General features: G+C 45.2%; 2 protein-coding genes across 4 annotated transcripts in view; one reads left to right on the top strand and one right to left on the bottom strand.

Annotated features, from left to right (window-relative positions):
* Positions 1-24,177, top strand: part of THAP3 (THAP domain containing 3) — a 57,687-nt gene extending 33,510 nt beyond the window's left edge. The window contains exon 8 of the mRNA XM_075018017.1: positions 21,276-24,177. The gene's annotated coding sequence lies outside the window, so the exon portion shown is untranslated. The remainder of the gene's footprint in view (positions 1-21,275) is intronic.
* Positions 1-24,483, bottom strand: part of DNAJC11 (DnaJ heat shock protein family (Hsp40) member C11) — an 80,764-nt gene that overhangs the window by 29,255 nt on the left and 27,026 nt on the right. The window lies entirely within an intron of this gene.

The raw sequence follows: 24,483 nt of genomic DNA on the forward strand, positions 1-24,483 counted from the left end.
CCTTTTGTCGAAGGTGGGAGATGGATGGCAGGAGACAAACTGCTTGATCATTGTCTTCGGTTCACCTCCTCTGGGGCACCTGGTACTGGCTACTGTTGGCAGACAGGATACTGGTCTAGATGGACCTTTAGTCTGACCCAGTATGTCCGTTCTTATGTTCTAAGGTGCTACAGGACTGCTTGTTATTTGTGGCATTACAGACAAACACAGCAACCCCCTGAGATTATTCACTCTAGTGTGTTTGTATTCTGCCACTATGTAAAAAGATCCCACGGTACTGACAGTTTTTATCATGCACCCTGTTCCCAGCCACCTGCGGAGAAGGAACAAGTTCTGAGCTATCAAGAAAAACTAGATGCACACAAATCCATGGGTCTCGATTTAATGCACTCGAGGGTACTGAGGGAATTGGCAGAGGTCATTGCTGAACCTTTGGCCATTATCTTGGAAGACTCATCAGGGGAGATACCAGATGACTGGAAAAAGGCAAATGGGGGTGCCCATCTTTAAAAAAGGAAAGAACGACAATCCAGGGAATTATAGACCAGTCAGCCTTACCTCAATCCCTGGGAAAATAATGGAAGGGATCCTCAAGGAATCCATTCTGGAGCACTTGGAAGAGGGGAAAGTGATCAGAAGTAGCCAACATGGATTCACCAGGAGCAAGTCCTGCCTGATCAATCTGATTAGCTTCTATGACGAGGTAACAGGCTCTTTGGACAGGGGGAAATCAGTACATGTGATATACCTTGACTTCAGCAAAGCTTTTGATATGGTCTCCCACAACATTCTTGTCCATAAGTTAAGGAAGTATCGTTTGGATCCTTGGACTATAAGATGGATAGAAAGCTGGCTTTACAGTCAGGCCCAAGGGTAGTGGTCAATGGCTCAATATCTGGATGGCGGTCGGTTTCAAGCGGAGTGCCGCAAGGGTCGGTTCTGGGGCTGGTGTTGTTCAACATCTTTATTAATGACCTGGATGAGGGACTGCATTGCACCCTCAGCAAGTTTGTGGATGACACAAAACTAGGGGGAGAGGTAGATACATTGGAGGGTAGAGAGAGAATCCAGAGTGACCTGGATAAATTGGAGGCCTGGGCCAAAAGAAATCTGATGCAGTTCAACAAAAGGAAGTGTAGAGTCCTGCACCTGGGGCGGAAGAATCCCAAGCATTGTTATAGGCTGAGGACCGACTGGCTCAGCAGCAGTACAGCAGAAAGGGACCTAGGGGTTATGGTGGATGAAAGGCTGGATATGAGTAAACAGTGTACCCTTGTAGCCAAGAAGGCTAACAGCATATTAGGGTGCATTAGGAGGAGCATTTCAAGCAGATCTAGAGAAGTAATTATTCCCCTCTATTCAGCACCGGTGAATCCGAATCTGGAATACTGGGTCCAGTTTTGGGCCCCCAGTATAAAAAGGATGTGGATGTGCTGGAGCCGGTTCAGCAGAGGGCAATGAAAAAGATTAAGGGGCTGGAGCACAAGACCTATGAGGAGAGGCTGAGGGATTTGGGCCTGTTTAGTTTACAGAAGAGAAGACTGAGGGGTGATTTAATAGCAGCCTTCAACTTCCTGAAGGGGAGCTCTAAAGAGGAGAGTGACAAACTGTTCTCAGTGGTGTCAGATGGCAGAACAAGGAGCAATGGTCTGAAGTTGAAGAGGGAGAGGTGTAGGTTAGATATTAGGAAAAACTACTTCACCGGGGGGGGGGCGGGGGGTGAAGCTCTGGAATGTGTTACCTAGAGAGGAGGTGGATTCTCCATCCTTCGAGGTTTTTAAGTCCCAGCTTCACAAGGTCCTGGCAGGGATGACTTAGTGGGGGTTGATCCAGCCCTATGATTCTGTAAACTGTGTCCTTGGGTGGCCATTCAGGAGAGATTTAAATGCCATCCAGCTGATTAGAAGAGCATCCATACCTGGCAATATGTGTTTCCACTGGTTGTGCACAGCCACACAAGCTTCGGTGCATGTAACAAAATTTATTCTGCACGAGGACAGAAAAAATCAGAGGGAATACTGTCCTGCACCCTAAATGCACTAGTCCTTTGCATGCAAGTCTAAGGCCTCCTCAGTAGGGCTCTACCATAGTCACAGCCATGAAAAACTCATCATGGACCATGAAATCTGGTCTTGTATACTTTTATATTATCATCCAGATTTTGCAAGGGAGACCAGTAATTCTCAAACTAGGGGTCCCAACACAAAACTGGTCTGCTGGGGGTTATTATAGGATGGATGTAGACAGGTACTGCCAACCCTACTTCTATGCTGTCTTCAGAGCTGGCCTTGAACCAGCAGTTGCTAGCCATATGCCCAGGTCTGAAAACAGTACTGCCCTCAGCAGAGCAGAAGTTAGGGTTGCACTGGATGGCCAGAGAGCAGTGGCTGCTCTCTACGGGCCCACCTCTGAAAGCAGCAGCGTAGAAGTAAGGATAGAAATATCACACTATGACATCCCTATTGCTTCTAGCAGTGGTGCTGCCTGAGGAGCTGGACTCTCAGCCAGCAGCTACCACTCTCCAGCTACCCAGCTCTGAAGGCAGTGCCACCAGCAGCAGCGCAAATGAAGGAAAACATCACAACCCTCTACAATAACCTTGCCACCTCCAACTTCCCTCTTTTGTGTCAGGACTTCTACAGTTACTAAACCACGACATTTCACATCTAAATATCCGACTTTCTGAATTTTTTAATATCCCATGACTATGAAATTGACCAAAATGGACCACGAATGTGGTAGAGTTCTACTCCTCACCTATTCGTTATTGGGGAGAAATCAAAATTACTCATCTTACTTTTTTCTAAGCTTTAAAAAAAAACAAACCAAAAAAAAAAAACCCCAAACCCTTAGTTTCTCCAGAAAAAGATGATAATTTACCAGACATCTTAGAATAAGTCCATCCAAACCAGACATTTTCATGAACCATTCACTTATTTCCTTTTTTATGGACTCTATTTGACTTCTCTCTCTCTCTGCCTCCTTCTCCCTCCCTTTGTCAATTATATCACAGATATTATTTCACTCTCAATGTCCACTGGCCCACTGTAGTAGTTGAGTAACAATCATCATTTATGAGGTTGTTTGAAAGACAAATTGAATCTATAAATGAAAAAAAAAAAATCTGATGAAGAGCTGCAGTACTTGAGGTTTTGTATAGATAAAGTAGAACCTCACAGTTACATATACCTGGGGTGTGGAGGTGGTTTGTAATTCTGAAATGTTCATAACTCTAAACAAAACATTATGGTTGCTCTTTCAAAATTTTACAACTAAATGTTGACTTAACACAGCTTTGAAACTACTACACAGAAGAAAATGTTGCTTTTAATAATCTTAATTTAAATAAAACAAGCACCAAAACTATTTCCTTACCTTGTCAAATTTTTTTTGAAACTTTCCCCACTTTTTTTGGTAGTTTACATTTGACAGTACTATATTGTATTTTCTTTTATATGTTTGGTTTGCTTCTGGGTCCAAATGAGGTATCTGGTGCACTGGTCAGTTAATAACTCTGACATTCTATTGTATCTTTTACCTGTTCTCACCCTAGTTAGGAACTGCAGAAGAGACAGTAATTTTCAGGAATAATTTTTTTCTCATTAGCATTATTTTGGACATAACATATTTGTGTTGGGGTTTCTTTTTCTACAGTAATGGTAGTTGTAAAATATTTACCTTGCACAAAAAGAGCAGCATCTAAGGTTTCAAACCAAAAGCAGTCTTGGGTCATATAAAATCCTTGAAAGATTAGAAGAAGCCAGGAGTGCCTAATACTATCTTAAGCAGGATGGGCAAAATAGGCCCTAGAGATGTTTCCAGCCCGTAACATTTTTGCCTCGCCAGAAGTGCAGCAGGGCATTCAGACAGGCTGCCTGCCTGTCCTGGCCCCATACCACTCCTGGAAGTGACTGGCTGCTGCTGGCATATTTGTGCACACCCTTGGTGGGGTATGGGAGCAGGCAGCTTTACATACTACCCTGCAAAACCAGCCAAGGGGAGCTGCAGGGGCAATATTTTCAAGTGCAGGTGCTCCCTGAGATGAGCTGGCCCCCTCCCCACAAGGGGCGCAGAAACAGCAGCAGCAGCCGTCTGCTTCCAGGAGCAGCATAGTACCACGGCAGGCAGGTAGCTTGCCTCAATTCCCCGCTGCACCATGGGCCATGAGCAGTGTTCCCTCTTACTTTTCATTCCATGGGCAAAATAAATTTTGTTATGTGCACTGAGGCATGTGTGGATGTGCACCCACAATAGCAACACAAGCTGCTGATTGTGGGTTCTTTGGGCACTCTGCTCATCAGCTGGGTGGCACTTGAATTTCTCCTGGGTAACCCCACAAACACCCACCTTACAGGGAACACTGTCCAGAAGCCACCTGGTAAGCGCCTACAAGTCAGAGCCTGCATCTCACACCCCCAATCTCTGCTACAAGTCAGAACCCACTCCTGCGCCCCAACCCCCCCAGGCTCCAGATCACCTTCTTTAATACAACAGAGATAAGCAGCCTATGATGGCTGATCAAATTTCACTGGTGTGGCCCCCAAGACAACTATTGTCCACACCTGCTCTTCACTGAATACCCTAGGGTTAGGAGTTGCCCTCAGTCTATTTTTCAAAGCATATTTTAGCTACATTCTCACTGGATTGTGTGCCAATGAAGATTCCCCCATGAAGAAATTTCCCTTACCACTAAGTAAGTGAAGTCGATTTCAAACAGCCTATCTTGGCAAGGAAAACTGACTCAAATACAAGCACAAACAAAGCAGCAGATGGTACTGTTAAAAACATTCTCAAAAAATGACAGCACACCCATGCCACTAGCTGGGGGCCGGGCAGAGAGAGCTCTCTGCTACCACCAATTTACTGTCAGCCACCTGTTCAGAGAATGTAGGGCAAGAGAAATGTGGGTGCTGCACATGAGCAATAAGAATGAACCAAGAGCCCGACATGAAAGTTAAACCTGCACACAGGACAGCTTGCAGTAAAGGAAAATGACTCAATAGGTAAGGGAGTTATTAACACAGCACCTCAAAGCCTGCCTGCATTATGAACTGATCATCTGAAAATCTTGTTTAATACATGTTTTTGAATCTTGTGAACACAAAACAGACTGCTCTTTTCTTGCAACTTTCCTTTGAAGTCAGCTTTAAAGTACCCCAGAAACCCTCTCCCTTTCCATCTCCCAAAGACATGTCTCATGCAATGGCATATCTAACAGCTCCCCACAGCCTCCCCCTGCAAGCTGGTTGAAAGCAGAATTACAAACTAAAGCCCCACATACTGAGTGGTGGGGCCAGCACAACTCTCCTCTTCATACTCCGGAACTGAAAGCTCAGGACAAAGCGGTGGTAAGCGTACCATGGAATATGGTGGGCTTTCTAAACATTTCTAACTGTTCCTCTGCTTTACTACTTCCTGGACCTTACTGTTTGGGACAGTCAAGACCCTCTCATCCAGTTTATTAAAGAGGTACTTCAAACAGTGTTGGAAGCACTTTAATAGAGTGAGACTGGAGGGAGGAACCCTTAGAATTAGATTAAGAACATAAAATTGCTTCCAAATGGAAAGCTTACCCATCAGGTTTCTAATGGCACTGAATATTTATGGCCAAGTTAAAGCCTCCCTCAACAGGGTTTATGATGGAAACTGTGACACACCCCTTCAATATAATGTGGATGACATATTGCTACATACATTGAAAGGTGCCATCCCACCTTTCAGCATTAGGTCATCTCAGGATTTAAAAATAGAGAAGCCTAAACTGAGAACCTTCGTCATGACTTGGCAGGTCACTCCATCAGCTGCAGCCTTCCTTTTAGATGTGCTCTGCAGGGGTCATGCACCTGACAACTCTCATTCCAGCAAAGCCACAGGAATAATTTTAATTATGCCCCACTTGGCACTCTCTCTCTCTCTGATTTGGAGTATGTGTGGGGCAGTAATCACTCTCTCAGTCAGGGGTGCTGAAACTTTTTAAGTTGGGCCCCTTTTCATCCCTGCAATTTGCACCCCGCCCCGCATACTCCAAACTGACAGAAATTTTGGTTATGTTCATATGGGGGGGAGGGGGAACCTTTTGGCACGTATAAGAAAGTAAGTCTGTAAATTGTAAAATCTTTATTAATCGGTATATAAATGTGAAGCAGACACAGACATAAAACCAAAAACAGATTTCAACATGCTAATGAGATGTATAAGCCTGACAGCAGATTGTGCTGCACCTCCCTCATGAATTTTACACCTCCCCAAGGGCCTCCTGCCCACCACTTTGCACACCTCTGCTCAAAGTCATGATACCCGATGGGAAGTTTTATCTCTTGTCCTTCCTAGAGTGGGTATCATTAATTTAAATCTATTGATTTCTAAGTTTGTACAACACAACTCAACACAACCAGTTTAAATTATTCTGTGCTGCTGAATCAGCTGGGCGAGTTTTTGACGCCTAGTGCTAGACTCAGTGAGCTGGGCTACAGAGGCATTCAGCTGGCTTTGGGCTGATAGAGACCATAGGGATCAACTGAATACAGTGCTCAGATGTTCATCTCACCAACCAATGAGGACAAAGACTTCTCCCCTACACTACCGAGCATATAAAGAGGGGATTAAAATACGCATCTGCCCAAATCCATGATCCCTCTTATGGGAGTAACAGGATTTCACCTGGGCCACACTTGAGATTCCCTGCATATTCTCTGCAACGAGATCGATCTCCATTCTGCAGCTAAACTCCTGCATTCGGTGGTACCCTAGCATAGCCACAATTGGAGTCAATTGACTATGAAAATGAATTAATGTAGGCAGAACATTTTTATGCTATCCCATGATTTATATTTTTCAGCATGCTGCATATTTTTACATTGAAAACAACAGTGTTGGAGACATATTACAGAAAAAACTGGACATTTAAACAACTGACATAGGGACAGCCAGGCCCTTTTAGTACCTGATGTAGTGCAGAAGGCACTCGGGGCTTGCAGGATAAGCCCATGTTCTAGGAATCATGGAGGCCAGATCTCAGGTCCCAGCATTGTCACAGATGACAGTCAACTTGGGCTAGTCACCAGGCAAAGATCTTCAAAGACATACATTTCCATTATCAAAACAAAGAGCAGTCAAGTAGCACTTTAAAGACTAGCAAAATAGTTTATTAGGTGAGCTTTCGTGGGACAGACCCACTTCTTCAGACCATAGCAGACCAGAACAGACTCAATATTTAAGACACAGAGAACCAAAAACAGCAAGCAAGGAGGGCAAATCAGAAAAAGACAATCAAGGTGAGCAAATCAGAGAGTGGAGGGGTGGGGGGGGAAGGTCAAGAATTAGATTGAGCCAAGTATGCAGACGAGCCCCTATAGTGACTCAGAAAGTTCCCATCACGATTTAAACCATGTGTTAATGTGCCAAATTTGAATATAAAAGTCAGCTCGTCCACTTCTCTTCCCCAAATGGTGCGATATGTCTCTTCAGTAACACACATACCTTGAGGTCATTGACAGAATGCCCCATTCCATGAAAATGTTGACTAACTGGTTCGTGGATCTGGAGTGTTTTGATGTCTGTTTTGTGACCGTTGACCCTTTGTCTAAGGGAGTTAGAAGTCTGTCCAATATACAAAGCATCTGGGCATTGTTGGCACATGATGGCATATATGATGTTAGTAGAGGAGCATGAGAAAGTGCCTGTGATTCTGTGAGTAACCTGGTTAGGTCCAGTGATGGTATTTCCAGAGAAGATATGTGGACAAAGCTGGCAGCGGGCTTTGTTGCTGGGAAAGGTTCCAGGACTGGTGTTCCTGGGGTATAGACTGTGGCTGTTAGTGAGGATCCTCATGAGGTTGAGAGGTTGTCTGTAGGAGAGAACAGGCATGTCACCCAGGGCCTTCTGGAGTGTAGCATCCTGATTAAGAATAGGTTGTAGGTCTTTAATAATTCGTTGCAGTGGTCTGAGTTGGGGGCTGTAGGTGATGACCAGTGGTGTTCTGTTCTTGGCTTTTTTGGGCCGATCTTGGAGTAGCTGGTTTCTGGGTATGCGTCTGGCCCTGTCGATTTTGTTTTTTTACTTCTCCTGGTGGGTAATTCAAGTTTATGAATATTTGGTAAAGTTCTTGTAGTCTTTGGTCTCTGTCAGTTGGATCAGAGGAAATGCGATTATACCTAAGAGCTTGACTGTAAACAATGGATCTCGTCACGTGTGCAGAGTGGAAACTAGAAGGGTGTCGATAAGTATAGCGATCAGTCTCGAAGAATTCCACAGAGACTTTAACAATCTACACCCCACCATCAACTTATGCCTCGATTACAACATGCAAGAGATACATTTCCTGGACACTACAGTATTAATCAAGGATGGCCTGATCAGTACCACACCGTACCGAAAACCTACTGATCGCTATACTTATTGACACCCTGCTAGTTTCCATTCTGCACACGTGACGAGATCCATTGTTTACAGTCAAGCTCTTAGGTACAATCGCATTTGCTCTGATCCAACTGACAGAGACCAAAGACTACAAGAACTTTACCAAATATTCATAAACCTGAATTACCCACCAGGAGAAGTAAAAAAACAAATCGACAGGGCCAGACGCATACCCAGAGACCAGCTACTCCAAGATCGGCCCAAAAAAGCCAAGATATATTGGCATTAGGAAAGGTTCAGAAAAGGGCGACTAAGATGATTTGGGGTTTGGAACGGGTCCCATATGGGGACAGGCTAGAGAGACTGGGACTTTTCAGTCTGGAAAAGAGGCGATTGATGGGCGATATCATAGAGGTATATAAAATCATGCATGGTGTGGAGAAAGTGAATATAGAAAAATTATTTACCTTTTCCCATAATACAAGAACTAGGGGACACCAAATGAAATTGATGGGTAGTAGGTTCAAAACTAATAAAATGAAATTTTCCTTCACACAGCGCACAGTCAACCTGTGGAACTCCTTGCCAGAGGAGGCTGTGAAGGCCAGGACTCTAGTAGGGTTTAAAAAAGATCTTGATAAATTTTTGCAGGTTAGGTCCATAAATGGCTATTAGCCAGGGGTAAAGTATGGTGCCCTAGCCTTCAGTATAAGGGCAGGAGATGGATGGCAGGAGATAAATCACTTGATCATTGTCTTCTGTTCTCCTTCTCTGGGGCACCTGGCATTGGCCACTGTCGGCAGACGGGATACTGGGATGGATGGACCTTTGGTCTGACCCAGTATGGCCATTCTTGTGTTCTTATGTTCTAACAGAACACCACTGATCATCACCTACAGCCCCCAACTCAGACCACTGCAACAAATTATTGAAGACCTACAACCTATTCTTAATCAGGATGCTACACTCCAGAAGGCCCTGGGTGACATGCCTGTTCTCTCCTACAGACAACCTCCCAACCTCATGAGGATCCTCACTAACAGCCACAGTCTATACCCCAGGAACACCAGTCCTGGAACCTTTCCCTGCAACAAAGCCCGCTGCCAGCTTTGTCCACATATCTTCTCTGGAAATACCATCACTGGACCTAACCAGGTTACTCACAGAATCACAGGCACTTTCTCATGCTCCTCTACTAACATCATATATGCCATCATGTGCCAACAATGCCCAGATGCTTTGTATATTGGACAGACTTCTAACTCCCTTAGACAAAGGGTCAACGGGCATGAAGCAGACATCGAAACACTCCAGATCCATAAACCAGTTAGTCAACATTTTAACGGAATGGGCCACTCTGTCAATGACCTCAAGGTATGTGTGTTACTGAAGAGATATTATCGCACCATTTTGGGAAGAGAAGTGGACGAGCTGACTTTTATATTCAAATTTGGCACATTAACACATGGTTTAAATCGTGATGGGAACTTTCTGAGTCACTATAGGGGCTCGTCTGCATACTTGGCTCAATCTAATTCTTGACCTTCCCCCCCACCCCTCCACTCTGATTTGCTCACCTTGATTGTCTTTTTCTGATTTGCCCTCCTTGCTTGCTGTTTTTGGTTCTCTGTGTCTTAAATATTGAGTCTGTTCTGGTCTGCTATGGTCTGAAGAAGTGGGTCTGTCCCACGAAAGCTCACCTAATAAACTATTTTGCTAGTCTTTAAAGTGCTACTTGACTGCTTTTTGTTTTGATAGTGTATAGACTAGCATGGCTTACTCTCTGTTAGTATACATTTCCATTGCAACTCAATGGGAATTGGACACGCAGCTTCCATCTGTGCCTCTGAAAATTGCCCCCTTTCTCTGTGCCCCAGTGCCCCTTCCAAAACTGTGATACTGATAATTCCTTTCTTATACCCTCTGTTGGTCTTGTTTATTTAGACTGGCAAGTTCACAGAACAGAACAATCTCTTCTTATGTTTACAAATAGTGTCCAGTGCAATGAGGCCCTTATCTCAATTTAGGCCACTTCATGTTAGTATAATACAAACAAATTAATGAATTCAGTATTAATTTTGAACATAATTATGAAAAATTTCATTGTCATCACCCCATAATTTGCCCAAAGCTATTGTTTCAGGCTGTCTGCAGACTCACTGCTTCTGTTTATATTCAGCTGATGTTTGAAAGTTTCCTTTGCAAACCTACGGGTTAGATGTGTTTTGTTTCTTGTCTATTTCAGTGAATGACTGGATTGCATACAGCACAATCCTGCAGCAAGAGAGGGATTCATATATTCCGCAACTACAGAATCACACAGTATATGAGGTCCTGGTTGCAGCATCTGTACACAGAGAAAGATGTCTGAGTGAAAATCAATTTATTTGTACCAGGAGCTTCTTGGTTTCCAAGGGTAGGTTTACACAGCTGCTGGGAGGGGGCACCTGCATACATACACAGGGTATCCTGTGGTACTTGGACAGCTAGCCCATACTGCTATCCATGCTGCTGTGACCAGACGGCTGTTTTTAATGCATAGCCAGTGCATCTGCTCACCCACATGGGAAAGCATCCTCCTACTGCTCTGGAGACACATCCTACCACGAATCATCCCCGTTTCTGGAATTCATCTGCAAGGAGCTCTCCTTTTTTCTCTCTTTGTGTTTTACTATTGTTATTTCCAACAGCAATTGCAAATGTGCTAGAGAAGAGCTTTCCAATACATGCCAAGGACCCTGTGTTAAGAAGCTTGTAATCTAGAAAGATTTTGTCATGTGACAATTGCTCCTATGAAAGCTTTATGATAGCTCAAAATTTAAGAAGCATAAGCTTATGACAGCACTAACATTTCTATGGAAACCAACTGAAATTAAAAACAAAAAATTGTGTCTTCACTGCAGAGAGTCTTGCAATAAAAGTTTAGGAAAAAGTTTTAGTACCACACAAATATCCACCAGTAATTGTCTACATTTCCTTAGTTGGAATTACTAATTATTGCAAAGGAAATTGCTTTTCGCATAAGAGTAATAAGTCTATTTTTCAAGTTTTGTGTAACTGAAATTCACTTTTTATACTTTTTCATTTATAAAAATATGCTGCTTTTTAATTAAATAATTTTACAGGGAACAGGCTTCATAGCAATAAAGAAATAATTTCCATAATGTATCATCCAGTAAAATGTAATCTGTTCATGGGAATCACACAGACTGAACTGGGAAGGCTGCCAATATGAATAAAGGAAACAAGAGAGTGCATCAGTGATCAGCTAGTCACAGAAGAAAATCAAGAAACAAGCATATAGTCAGGGTAGGAATGTAGTAATCCAGGTGGCAAGCACTGTGTTACAAGGTCAGAGACACCAAGTGGCGGCCGCAGCCTTGACAGACAGAAAATCAAACACCAAGTAACCCTAAACGGAATAATCTATTCCATATGGAAACAATGCAAGCTCCTTAAAACTGGAGTGATAAAATCAGAGGACTAGAATACTCAAGGAGCTGATAGAGGAGATATCTGACCCTTTATCTATCATCTCTGGAAAATCATGGGAGACAGGAGAGATTCCAGAAGACTGGAAAAGGGCAAATATACTGCCCATCTATAAAAAGGGGAATAAGAATAACCCAGGAAACTACAGGCCAGTCAACTTAACTTCTGTGCCAGGAAAGATAATGGAGCAGGTAATTAAAGAAAATCATCTGCAAGCACTTGTAGGGGGTAAGGTGATAGGAAACAGCGAGCATGGATTTGTAAAGAACAAATCATGTCAAACCAATCTGATAGCTTTCTTTGATAGGATAACGAGCCTTGTGGATAGGGGAGAAGCAGTAGATATGGTATACCCAGACTTTAGTAAAGCATTTGATACGGTCTCACGTGATATTCTTATAAAAAAACTAGGCAAACACAATTTAGATGAGGCTACTATAAGGTGGGTGCATAACTGGCTGGATAACCATACTCAGAGAGTAGTTCTTAATGGTTCTCAATCCTGCTGGAAAAGTATAACAAGTGGGGTTCCACAGGAGTCTGTGTTAGGACCGGTTCTGTTCAATATCTTCATCAATGATTTAGATATTAGCATAGAAAGTACACTTACTATGTTTGCAGATGATACCAAGCTGGGAGGGGTTGCAACTGCTTTGCAGGATAGGGTCATAATTCAAAATGATCTGGATAAATTGGAGAAATGGTCTGAGGTAAACAGGATGAAGTTTAATAAGGACAAATGCAAAGTGCTCCACTTGGGAAGGAACAAGCAATTTCACACATACAGAGTGGGGAGAGACTGTCTAGGAATGACTGCAGCAGAAAGGGATCCAGGGGTCATAGTGGACCACAAGCTAAATATGAGTCAACAGTGTGATGCTGTTGCAAAAAAAGCAAACATGATTCTGGAAAGCATTAAAGGTGTGTTGTGAACAAGACATGAGAAGTCATTCTTCCGCTCTACTCTGTGCTAGTTAGGCCTCAGCTGGAGTATTGTGTCCAGTTCTGCGCACCGCAGTTCAAGAAAGATGTGGAGAAATTAAGAGATGGTCCAGAAAAGAGCGACAAGAATGATTAAAGGTCTAGATAATGTGACCTGTGAAGAAAGGCTGAAAGACTTGGGCTTGTTTAGTTTGGAAAAGAGAAGATTGAGGGGAGACATGAGAGCGGTTTTCAGGTATCTAAAAGGGTATCATAAGGAGCAGGGAGAAAACTTGTTCTTTTTGGCCTCTGAGGATAAAACAAGAGGCAGTGGACTTAAACTGCAGCAAGGGAGGTTCAGGTTGGACATTAGGAAAAAGTTCCTAACTGTCAGGGTGGTCAAACAGTGGAATAAATTGCCAAGGGAGGTTGTAGAATCTCCATCGCTGGTGATATTTAAGAAAAGGATAGATAGATGTCTATCAGGCATGGTTCAGACAATACTTGGTCCTGCCATTGGGGGCAGGGGGCTGGACTCGATGGCCTCTCGAGGTCCCTTCCAGTCCTAGTATTCTATGACTTTGATTTGGACTAGAATGTGTTCTGCAGCATTTTGAAATGGCTGCAGCATTCAACAGTCAGATTTACATATATTGATTAAAAGGGGAATTAAAATAAGCAATACATGAAATTACAATGGGACAAATTAATCCAAATGCAGAAGCTATGTCTAAAAATAGGCAGGAAACATAAATTAAGCATGAAGATAAAAGATCTTACAAATCTGTTTGACACACTAGTCAAACAAAAAACTGTCAAGTTAAATTTGGCATCCTGTATCCTACCAAGGGCTCCAACTCCACCACAGTGATCTGTTCACAGAAGATACTATTGGAACGTATCTTCTGACAAAATTTCTGTGGACGCATTGTGGCCACACACAAAAATGGACTGATCTGTTGATCCGCTCTGTCAACAGAGAGCAACCAGACTGACCGGCCGCTCTCTTTACAGAACGGCCAACCAGAAGCCGGTCTGTCGACATGGCTTTTTTTGTCGACAGAGTCTTTTGAAAAAGGCATTCTGTCTCATGGGGACAGCCTTCTGCCTCTGCAACAAGAGTGCCATGTTCTGTCAACAGTATGTTGACAAAATGCATTTTTAGTGTGGACGCCCCACGGGTTTTGTCAATAAAACTCTGTGGTGTTTACATAGCCTGCCTGGGGAAACTCCCTTTTCACTAAGTTCTCCTGATTTTGTTACCCACTGATGAAGTAATCACTTTTGTGGAAGTACTACTGAAGACAAAGCTCCTGAGCAGGGTTAGATGATACGAACATTATGATATCACCAACATCAGCCTTTACTAACACCTGTAGAAGGAACCAGGAGAAATTCCACATATAAATGTTAATGCAGACACAATGTCTTTGGAGAGTCTAGTTAGGTGTGGTTTTTTACACCTTACCCCTTCCTAAGATGGTAGTGCAGGAAGAAATAGGGCATTTTTTGCCCCCATTGAGATGGACACAGCAATCATGCAATATTTTGTAATTTTTAATTATGGGACAAAGTGTTTTCCACATTATTAATGTAGGCTTTTAGAATGGAAGTGAGCGTCTGCTAGTATCTGAGTCAGCTGTTGATGATACACTCAAACAAAGCTAAACTTTGATATCAGTGGTAGCCAAACAAACAAGAAACAACAAACAAAAGCAAAAAACATTCAGCTGTGAGACTTAGAATTCTGCTCACTCAGGACTGCCAGATTGTGGGCGCAGAGATGGCTATGGTATTCATACAACACAGTATCACAGAATTACAAGAGAAGGGCAGTGCAAATAGAGATGGCTTACTTTTTATTTATTCAAACATATTAATTATGTCCATAACACAGACTATACAAAAACTTACACTCTTCATCATATCCTAAGAAGCACAGATCTACAAGTACCAACTCACAGAAGGTTAAGAGTAGTACCTGACAAGAGATTCTTTCTTCTCTGTCATGCTGTATTTCCTAATAAGAACATTCTGAAACTTTGTGTGTGTGGAGAAAAAGGTGGTGGGAGCTAGATGACCCTCAAAATATTAGAATTCTCAGAAAAAGGCAAATAAAGGGATTTACTTTCTCCAAATGTGTTCCTGACTTTCCAAACCCTTCTTTGCAACTCAAAAAAACCAAACAAACAAACCAAAAAAACCCAAAAACACAACTCTAAAAGCAAATAACCCAACTTAAAATCTACCAGACTGTCTACATCTGCTTATTGCTCATCTTTTCTAGTTAGAAATGCTTTATTCAGCTGAAACCATTTTACAGAACAAATAAAACATTGGAAATTTTAGAATAGCTTGCATTCTTATGAAATGATCACAGCTGTGCTCCCTAATTCCACAGGAAAGCTGCCGGGAGAGACATTTCCATAGAATGCCAATAAGCTATTGTTGTAAAACACCCAGATGGCTAATTTTATCAGAGGACACAGAGGTGCAGGCTTACACCGCAGCTCTACTTTTTATTGCTCACAACTACTGTGGAAACACCTAGAAAACATGTCCAATTCCCAGAATCACACAGAGGCATTATATGGCAACAAGACTCCCACTCCAGTTTGTTCCACACTCCCTTCAGAATATCCATTTGCAACAAAAGAGAAGTTACTCATCTGTAGTAACGATGGTTCTTCGAGATGTGTCCCCGTGGGTGCTCCACAGTAGGTGTTGGGCTCGCCCAGCGCCGCAGATCAGAATTCTTCTAGCAGTTTCCACTGGATCGCGCATGCGCCGATGCGTGCCGCTCCCTTGCACGCCCTCAGTCATTTGTGCGATCCGGTCCCCGCCAGTTCCTTGACCAACCACCTCGGATGCTCCTGAAAAACACTGGACAGAGATCCGAAGCGGGGAGGATGGGCAGGTAGTGGAGCACCCACGGGGACACATCTCGAAGAACCATCATTACTACAGGTGAGTAACTTCTCTTTCTTCTTCGAGTGGTCCCCATGGGTGCTCCACAGTAGGTGACTACCCAGCAGTAACCCCAAGTAAGGAGGTGGGTACTCGATTCATGTGCAGCTTGCCCTCGAGAGGACTGCTGTCGACAGACGGGTATCCTCATCGAACACCCGATGCAGGGCGTAATGCTTGGCGAAGGTGTCGTAGGATGACCAAGTCGCCGCTCTACAAATGTCTTTCAACGCGATTCCCTTGAAGAAGGCCATTGATGCCGCCACCGCTCTGGTGGAGTGAGCCCTAGGCGGGGCCAGCAAAGGGGTCTTTCGAAGCTCCTAGCACAGTTTTATACAGGACACAATGTGCTTTGAAATTCTCTGGGAAGAGAGGCCTTCCCCTTTTGACCTGGGAGCAAGAGACACCAGAAGCCTGTCCGTTTTCCGGAAGGACTTGGATCTGTCTATGTAAAAGGCCAAAGCCCTCCTCACATCTAGGAGATGCAGGCGCGCCTCCTTGCTGGAGCTGTGAGGCTTCGGGTGAAACGAGGGTAAGACTATTGGTTCGTTAAGATGGAACTCCGAGGAAACTTTTGGAACGAAGGCTGGGTGTAACTGTAAGATCACCGCCTCTTTTGAGAATACTGTGCAGGGTGGCGTTGCCATCACTGCTGTGAGCTCACTCACCCTGCGGGCTGACGTAATCGCAAGAAGGAAGGTCGTTTTCATCGTAAGGAGTCGGAGGGGTACCGTGGCTAATGGTTCGAAGGGTGGTCCCGATAGTGTGTGGAGCACCAAGTCCAAACTCCACAACGGTGGTAGCAGTTTTCGAGGGGGGTACAGGTTTACCAGCCCCTTCAAGAACCTTGTGATGACAGGGTGGGCGAATACGGTGGGCCCTTCCTCTTTGTGCCGAAAAGCTGATATAGCTGTGAGGTGGACCTTTAGTGAGGATAGAGAGCGCCTGTCTCATTTGAGGTCCAATAGGTATTCTAGTATTACAGTTATAGGAACATCAAGAGGAGCTAATTGTTTGGCAGAGCACCAGCAGTAAAGCGTGTCCATTTCTGTTCGTAAGTCCTCCTGGTGGAGGTCCTTCGGCTACACTCTAAGACTTGTTGTACTCCCTCCGTCCACGTGCTCTCTAAGGCGCCGAGCCATGGATTAACCATGCTTGTAGGCGTAGTCCCTGTGGGTGCGGGTGCACTACGGACCCCTGAGCCTGTGTGAGTAAGTCCGGCACCACCGGTAGGGGGAGTGGTGGACAATCCAACATGCACAGAAGCAAGGGAAACCATTGTTGCTGGTCCCAGGTTGGGACTATGAGTATCATGCAAGCTCTCTCCCTTCTGGCTTTCTGCAGAACCTTGTGGATAAGCGTTGTGTGGGGAAACGCATAGAGTAGAGGGCCCTTCCATGAGATCATGAATGCGTCCCCCAGGGACCCCCGCCCTATTCCTGCTCTGGAGCAGTACTGGGGACACTTCTTGTTGTACTGGGTGGCAAACAAATCGAGTTGGGGAAACCCCCAGGTACGAAATATGCGTCGTAGCAGATCTGCCATTCATGCGTGAGTGCGAAGTGCCTGCTCAGCTGATCTGCCTTCACGTTGTGGGTGCCCGGCAAATACGAGGGTTTCAACGCTATGTTGTTGGCAATGCACCAATTCCACAGTCGGACTGCTTCCGTGCATAACGCACGGGATCGTGCCCCTCCTTGTAGATTGATGTAGAACATAGTGGAGGTATTGTCGGTATTGATCCCGACTACTTTGCCGTGCAGGTATTTCCGAAAATGTCTGCACGCATTGAATGCTGCTCTGAGCTCCAGTATATTTATGTGCAGTGTCTGTTCCGCAGGGGACCATAGCCCTTGTGTCACCTTGCTGCCAATGTGCGTTCCCCTCCCTATGTGGGAGGCGTTGGTTGTAAGAAAAATAGAAATTTGTGGTTGGTGGAAGGGCACCCCCACTAGCAGGTTCTTGGGATTTTCCCACCATGCTAGCAATCTCCGTACCTCCGTCGTGGGCGACACTACCCTGTGGACGGTACGGGATGCCGGTTTGTAAACACTCACCAGCCAATGCTGCAGGCTTCGCATGTGTAACCTGGCATTCTGTACCACAAACGTAGCTGCCGCCATGTGCCCCAACAGTTGCAGGCACGTTAGGACCGGCACCGTGGGGCTGTACCTCATGACTCGCACCAAGGAATTGATGGTGCGGAAGCGGGCGTCAGGCAGGTATACTCTTGATGCAATAGAGTTTATGCGTGCCCCTATGAACTCTATATCTTGCGTGGGTTCGGTCTTTGACTTTGCGAGGTTGATAACTAGGCCCAGCGAAGTAAACGTGTTCACGGTGACGCGTATCATGCGTAGGACCTCTGCCTTTGAGGCCCCTTTCAGTAGACAGTCGTCCAGATATGGAAAAATAAACACGCCCTGCCTGTGCAGGTAAGCTGATACCACTACCAGGGTTTTGGTAAAGACTCTGGGTGCCAAGGATAGGCTGAACGGAAGAACCCTGTATTGGAAATGTTCCCCGCCGACTGTGAAGCGGAGGAAGTGTCTGTGTGCCGGGTGGATTGTTATATGAAAGTAAGCGTCCTGTAAGTCGAGGGCTGCAAACCAGTCTCCATCGTCCAGTGCCGTAAGTACGGAAGCAACTGTAATCATCCGGAAGCGCTGCTTGCGCAAGTATCGGTTGAGGCCCCGTACGTCCAAAATCGGCCTCCAGCCTCCTGTTTTCTTCTGTGTTAGGAAGTAGCGTGAGTAAAAACCTTTCCCTTGGAATTGTTCCGGCACTCTTTCCACCACCCCTATGAACATGAGGTGATCTACCTCCTGGTTCAGCCTCGCCTCGTGGGAAGTGTCCCTGAGAGGAGGCCAGGTGGGAGGTTTCGTTGGTGGAAGTGACTGGAAGGGGATCGTGTAGCCTGTGGCTATAATTTCCAGCACCCATTTGTCTGTTGTGATCTTTTGCCATTGGGAGTGGAACGGTTTGAGGTGATGATGGAACATGAGGTGAGAGTGGCACTGAGCGACGGTGTCGATAGTGCAGTCCTCGACATACCCGTCAAACTTGCTGCCTCTGGGCTTGCCCCGAGGGTGTACGACTTTGTTGAGAACGTCGCCTGGGGCCCTGTACTGCTGCTGCTGTTGATGGCGCCCTTGGTCACAGCCTCGCTGATATTGTGCGCGCTGTGGTTGGTAAGCATAGCGTCTTTGCTGAGGATAGAATTTCTTTTTCTTGTATGGGGGAGTGTAGATATCCAAGGTCTTAAGTGTGGCCCACGAATCTTTGCTAGAGTGGAGGACCGAGTCGGCTGAATCTGCAAACAGCTTTTGCTTGTCAAAGGGAAGATCCACAATCTTCACCTGTAGATCTCTGGGGATACCAGACGTCTGGAGCCAGGATTCCCTACGCATTACCACTGCTCCGGCTGTTCAGCGTGCCACTGTGTCTGCCACGTCCAGGGCAATCTGAACACCCGTTCATGATGCCATGTAGCCCTCTTGGACAATCGCCTTTAACACTGGCTTCTTGTCCTCCGGAAGTGAATCCATGAGAGAGGTGAGTCTAGAGTAATTGTCAAAGTTATGGTTTGATAAATGTGCCGCGTAGTTTGCCATTCTCAATAATAGGGTAGAGGAGGAGTAGACCTTCCTGCCAAACAGCTCTAATTTCTTAGCATCTTTATCCGACCCCCCTGATTTGTACTGAGATGTCTTCGACCTCTGCTGGGACGATTCGACCACCAAAGAATTGGGTTGTGGGTGGCTAAACAGGAACTCCATGCCCTTGGCTGGGACGAAGTACTTCTTATCTGCCTTTTTGTTCGTTGCCAGAATAGAGGCCGGAGTCTGCCATATGTTAGTGGCTGACTCCATAATGGCTTCGTCCAGCAGGATAGCGATTTTAGAAGAAGCCGGGGGTCTCAAATTTTTCAGGAGTTTATGGTGCTTCTCCTGTACCTCTGCTATTTGAATGTCCTGCGTGTATGCTACTCTTTTGAACAGCTCTTGGAATTGTTTAAGGTCATCTGGAGGGGAGACATCCCCAGGGACAATCGCCTCATCTGGGGAGGATGAGGAGGAACCACTGGGGTAAGCCTCCCCCAAGTCTCTGGCTCCCGAGTTCGCTGGTATGCTTGCTCCCTTGTGGACTGTGAAGGAAAATCTCTGGACTCTGGACCCAATTCCCCCTGGGACAACTGCGTTCCTCTCCCAGAGCAAGAGCGTACACGAGAGTATTGATGAGGAGTGGGTGGGGATCTGCCCCTGGCTCTGGACCTCCGATGTCAGTGTTCAGTATGATGAGGATGGCCATAGCAACATGGGCAAGGGCCCGGTGATGGAGACCTGGACCACGATCTGGGAGTGTACCCATGATGTCTGGGAGAGCAGGATCTCCGCGACGACATTCATAATGGTGAAGCTGGTTTGTGATAGTACTCAAGGGGATCCATGCCCAAAAATGGTGAAGGTGGCCTGAGCCACGGCGAAAGTGGTTGGAGGAACGGAGAGGGAGGCCCGAAATAAGCCGGTGGAGTTGCTGCCCGGCAATGTGGCGTGTGTATCTCGGGAGGGGGGCTGGGTGACAAGGGCATGGCAGCCCTGTCTGGAGATGGACTGAGGTGCCGGGTTTTGGCGCTAGCCTTCCCCCTCCCCTGCAGGGTGGGCATCGCCCCCTCCTGTGCCGGGGATCTCGGCCCCGTTGTTGGCGCCGCACTCGGTACCGTCATCAGCGGTGCCGCGCAGGTAGCTTTCTCCGGCGCCGGTAGGCCCCATGCGGGGTGCCCCTGCGCCGTCGGCACTGCCACCAATTCCGGCGCTTGCCACGCTGGCGTTCGTGGCGCCTTCCGTGCTGACTGCTGTATAGTTGGAGGCCCGGCCTCGGCCACGTGCACTACTGCGCTGCCACTTTCACCAGCTGGCGGCTGAGGGCTCTGCGTTCCGCTCGTCCTGCTCGCTGGGACCACCGGCAAGGATTGAGCCGGGAAGAGTTTCTTCTTCTTCTGCACAGAAGGGGTCAAAGACACTGCCTTCCTTTTCTGTGACCCAGAGGGCCCTTCTGTGTGAGGCTTCTCCGGCGGCTCAGGCTGGAGGGCCTTATCAAACAAGATCATTTTGAGCCTCATTTCTCTGTCCTTCCTGGCCCTGGCTGTAAGCTTAGCGCAGTGCGAACACTTCTGGGTAACAGGAGATTCCCCCAGGCAACGAATGCACTCACTATGCCCATCAGAGGCCGGCATAGCCTCGCGACATGACTCACACTTCTTAAACCCCGAGGAAGCCATCGCGGTGAGTCTTTACTGTTAATCAGGTACTTAGCCACTAATTAGCGCGTTCTACCACCCAGATAACATTCACGGCCCTCAAGGTAGTGGACGACTTAAAACAGCCTTCTTTGTCTGCTCCCCTTCCCTCCGTTCCTCTTCTCTCTACTGTATTGTATGCCTTGCTATTTTTTTTTTCTTATCTTTTCTTTTTTTTTTTTTAATAGGAAAAGAAAAACAAGCTAACAAGGAAAAACAACTATCTTATCTGTTTCAGGCTAAAGAGGCGGAGCGGATTCTGTCTGCAGCTGTTGGCGGTTGAGAAGGAACTGGCGGGGATCGGATCGCACACATGACCGAGGGCGCGCAAGGGAGCGGTGCGCATCGGCGCATGCGCGATCCAGTGGAAACTGCTAGAAGAATTCCAATCTGCGGCGCCGGGCGAGCCCGACACCTACTGTGGAGCACCCACAGGGACCATTCGAAGAAGAACCATCCTTATTTGCAACAAAGAGGCTTCCAGTTCCTTTAGTTTTATTCATTTTTTGGAATCCAGAAATGACTTTATTTCCTAGCTGAAATGCCACTGGTAAGAGAGCATTAAGATTAGGTGAAAGGAACCAACTGTCCAGTTTTCAGTCACTGTCCATTACTCTTGTTCTTTTGCACAGTTTGTTCGGATAGTTGGGTCCCCTTTATCTCAGCTCCCACCCAGAGTATATCTTTGCTCCCCACATTCATGGTAGCAGAAACCCAACTGCAGTCAGGATCCTCTGAAGCCACACTGAGCTTCACTAATCTGTCCCCTACTTGTCCATCTTTCAGGGTTAAGCTGAAGAGAGACCATTGCCATAAAAGAGCTATCTGGTCTGCGCAAGACTTGGCTTCTCCAAGGGAAACACAGGAGCAGGGCATCTCACATACATTAGGAATTCCTTTTAAACCACTGGTTTGGCTTTGAGCTATTTCCCATGGTTTTTAATATAAAAGTCCTGATTTTATTAGGACCATGAAGGGAAGACTTCTTCCATTTTACCCTTTATACATTAGCAGAAAAGCTCCAAGAGAAACCAAAACATATGCAAGAAGGAAAAAAAACCATTTCTTCTGAAGGCAGGCAGGCAGGCAGGATGAGAGGAACAGCAAAGTGAGCCTCTGACACAAGTGGGACAAAAAAACACTGCTCAGTTGGCTGGCACTAATTTGCAGGCTCTTGTTGAATGGACAGAATTTTTTTATGATAAAGTTTTATTTGATTCTCCAGTGATAATGTAGGTGGCATAGGGAAAAGCTGCCATAGAAGAAAAATTAAATTACATACTGTAAAAACTGTTTCTGCCCCATGGGACTGAGCAAAGCACAAACTGTTATTCGACAACAAGAAATACGCTGCAAGATAAATGCTAGTACTCACAGAACAATCTGTGTTTCGTTGTCCCTATATCAAGAAGGGAAGAAGAGAGAAAGCAACAGCTGAGGAAGGAATGGAAGCTGGGATGTCATTTCAGTTAATGCATCAAAGATACAGGTTAGCCCCAACATGCTTTCTGAGGGGCAGGCGAGACCCACACATTTATCAGAGGGCTGACTATCAGATCAAGGTAGGCGGACTGGGAACCTACTTTATCTGTTCACCTACAAAAGATCAGTCTTCCAGGTAGCCAAAGATAAATGCAAAGTCAAACAAAGTTCACCCTGCACACACCTACAGTATCAGAGAGGAAATGACAGATGTCTAGACTCAACCTCACACCCTTTTACTGCTCTCACAGCCCTCCCACTCCTTCATGAGATGTTATCCACCAGAATGATCTACACAGAGGAAAATCTTTGTTTCCACTCTCCTTTTTAAAACCAGACCTTTCCAAGTCTTTCAATAATTCTCTTTGCTGGTGAATTATAACAAAATTACACGTTCTCCACTCCAATTACGCAGTAAGTCAGAGAGACACCAGACAAAAAGGAACAGCTACTGAGTACCTTACTGATGGTACAAATACTTCTATTTTTAAAGATTTCAAGGAATAAAACTTTTACCAAAATGTCCTGTTTGCTCTGCCTCTTTGCTCAGGTGAGCCTGAGACAGTAAGTCAGCACCAAGTGTGCAGGCACTGAAATCAGCATGGGGTCAGCTGGCTGTCAAGGGATGAGAACCACGTGCCATACTGTGTACCCAGAAGAAGAGGAGACAAAGTGAGAGCATTAGAGAAAGTACTCTAGTATTATGACAGATGTGGAATTGTGAAGAAAAGTAAGGTTTTGGTGAAGAAAAACAGTTGGGTAGTAGAGTGTAATTAATTCACCCTTTTCACTACAAAATGAAGCGGGCAAGGAAACAACAGTGCAAAACATTACATATGTTGAACATCAAATATGAAGTGCAGAAAAAAACAAGAGAAATTGATTTTTTGAAAATATAGCAAAAAAATCCGCACAAAGCAGCAGCGAATTGTACTGTAGCTCCTCACTGAGGCATTCACTGGATTATTTCCATTCCTTAAACTGTATCTACACACAGATGTGTCTGATTTATTCCAGCAAAAGAGTGCCTTGCTCCTTATTTAGTTTAGTCCACTCTGAGTTAAAGTAAAGAGGAACAAGGAATCCTGTTTTGGAATGTCGATGCATGGATCTGGTGTGAAACACCCATTGTGCTTTAAATTAACACTCTACCTTAATCCTCATGAATAGTCAAATGCAAGCCATTTAAAGGATACTACTTCCAAAACATTACACACATACAACTTACATACATACATACAACAGATCTCTTGTAATATAAACATAATTTCTCCAAGACAATGGCTGCACAGTACAGAGACCCAGCTGATGAGCTGGATAGATCTAGTCACAGTGCGTTGGCATGACATGCATGAGCACGGTATAGTGCTGGTGGCATTGCGGTATTCATCTTGTTACATGACCAAGTGCCAAGAACAAAAACTTGTACTTTGGTACTTCATAATGCAGAGCTTATCAATTGCAAACCCCAGGCTTATTTTTCCAAAGCTGCAGCTTGAAGACAGCTAAGTACCTCTCAGTCAAGAGGATATTTAAAAATACAATGGAAGTTATTTTCTCATCCAGGAATTTCTATCAAGTTAAATAAATTCTCTTTGTCTAAATAAAAGGAGTATGAAATGTGTGCTGGAGTGGGGTGGAGGGGAGGCACTAGAAGAAAGGGGATGAACTTTAAGGCTTATCATCATGATTACATCCCCAAGCCTCAGAGAATTAAATTTCAAGCCTCAGTTTCAAATACAAACACACCGGAGTTCCTGCTATTTTATGCAAAATAGTTTAAAAGCCAAGAACTGAGTGATATTTGGGAAATCTCCAGCATAAATTAATCTGGTGCAGCTCCAAGAGATTGAACTCCTGGGTACTGTGTTACTTCACTGCATAACAAGTGGATACCAGAACCTTTCAAACATCAATAGTCAGCAATCTCTGTCTTCTCAGCCTTGTCTTCTATGTGTGCTGGA

Source organism: Carettochelys insculpta, chromosome 23 (genome assembly GCF_033958435.1).
Source record: "Carettochelys insculpta isolate YL-2023 chromosome 23, ASM3395843v1, whole genome shotgun sequence".
NCBI classification, from domain to species: Eukaryota; Metazoa; Chordata; order Testudines; family Carettochelyidae; genus Carettochelys; species Carettochelys insculpta.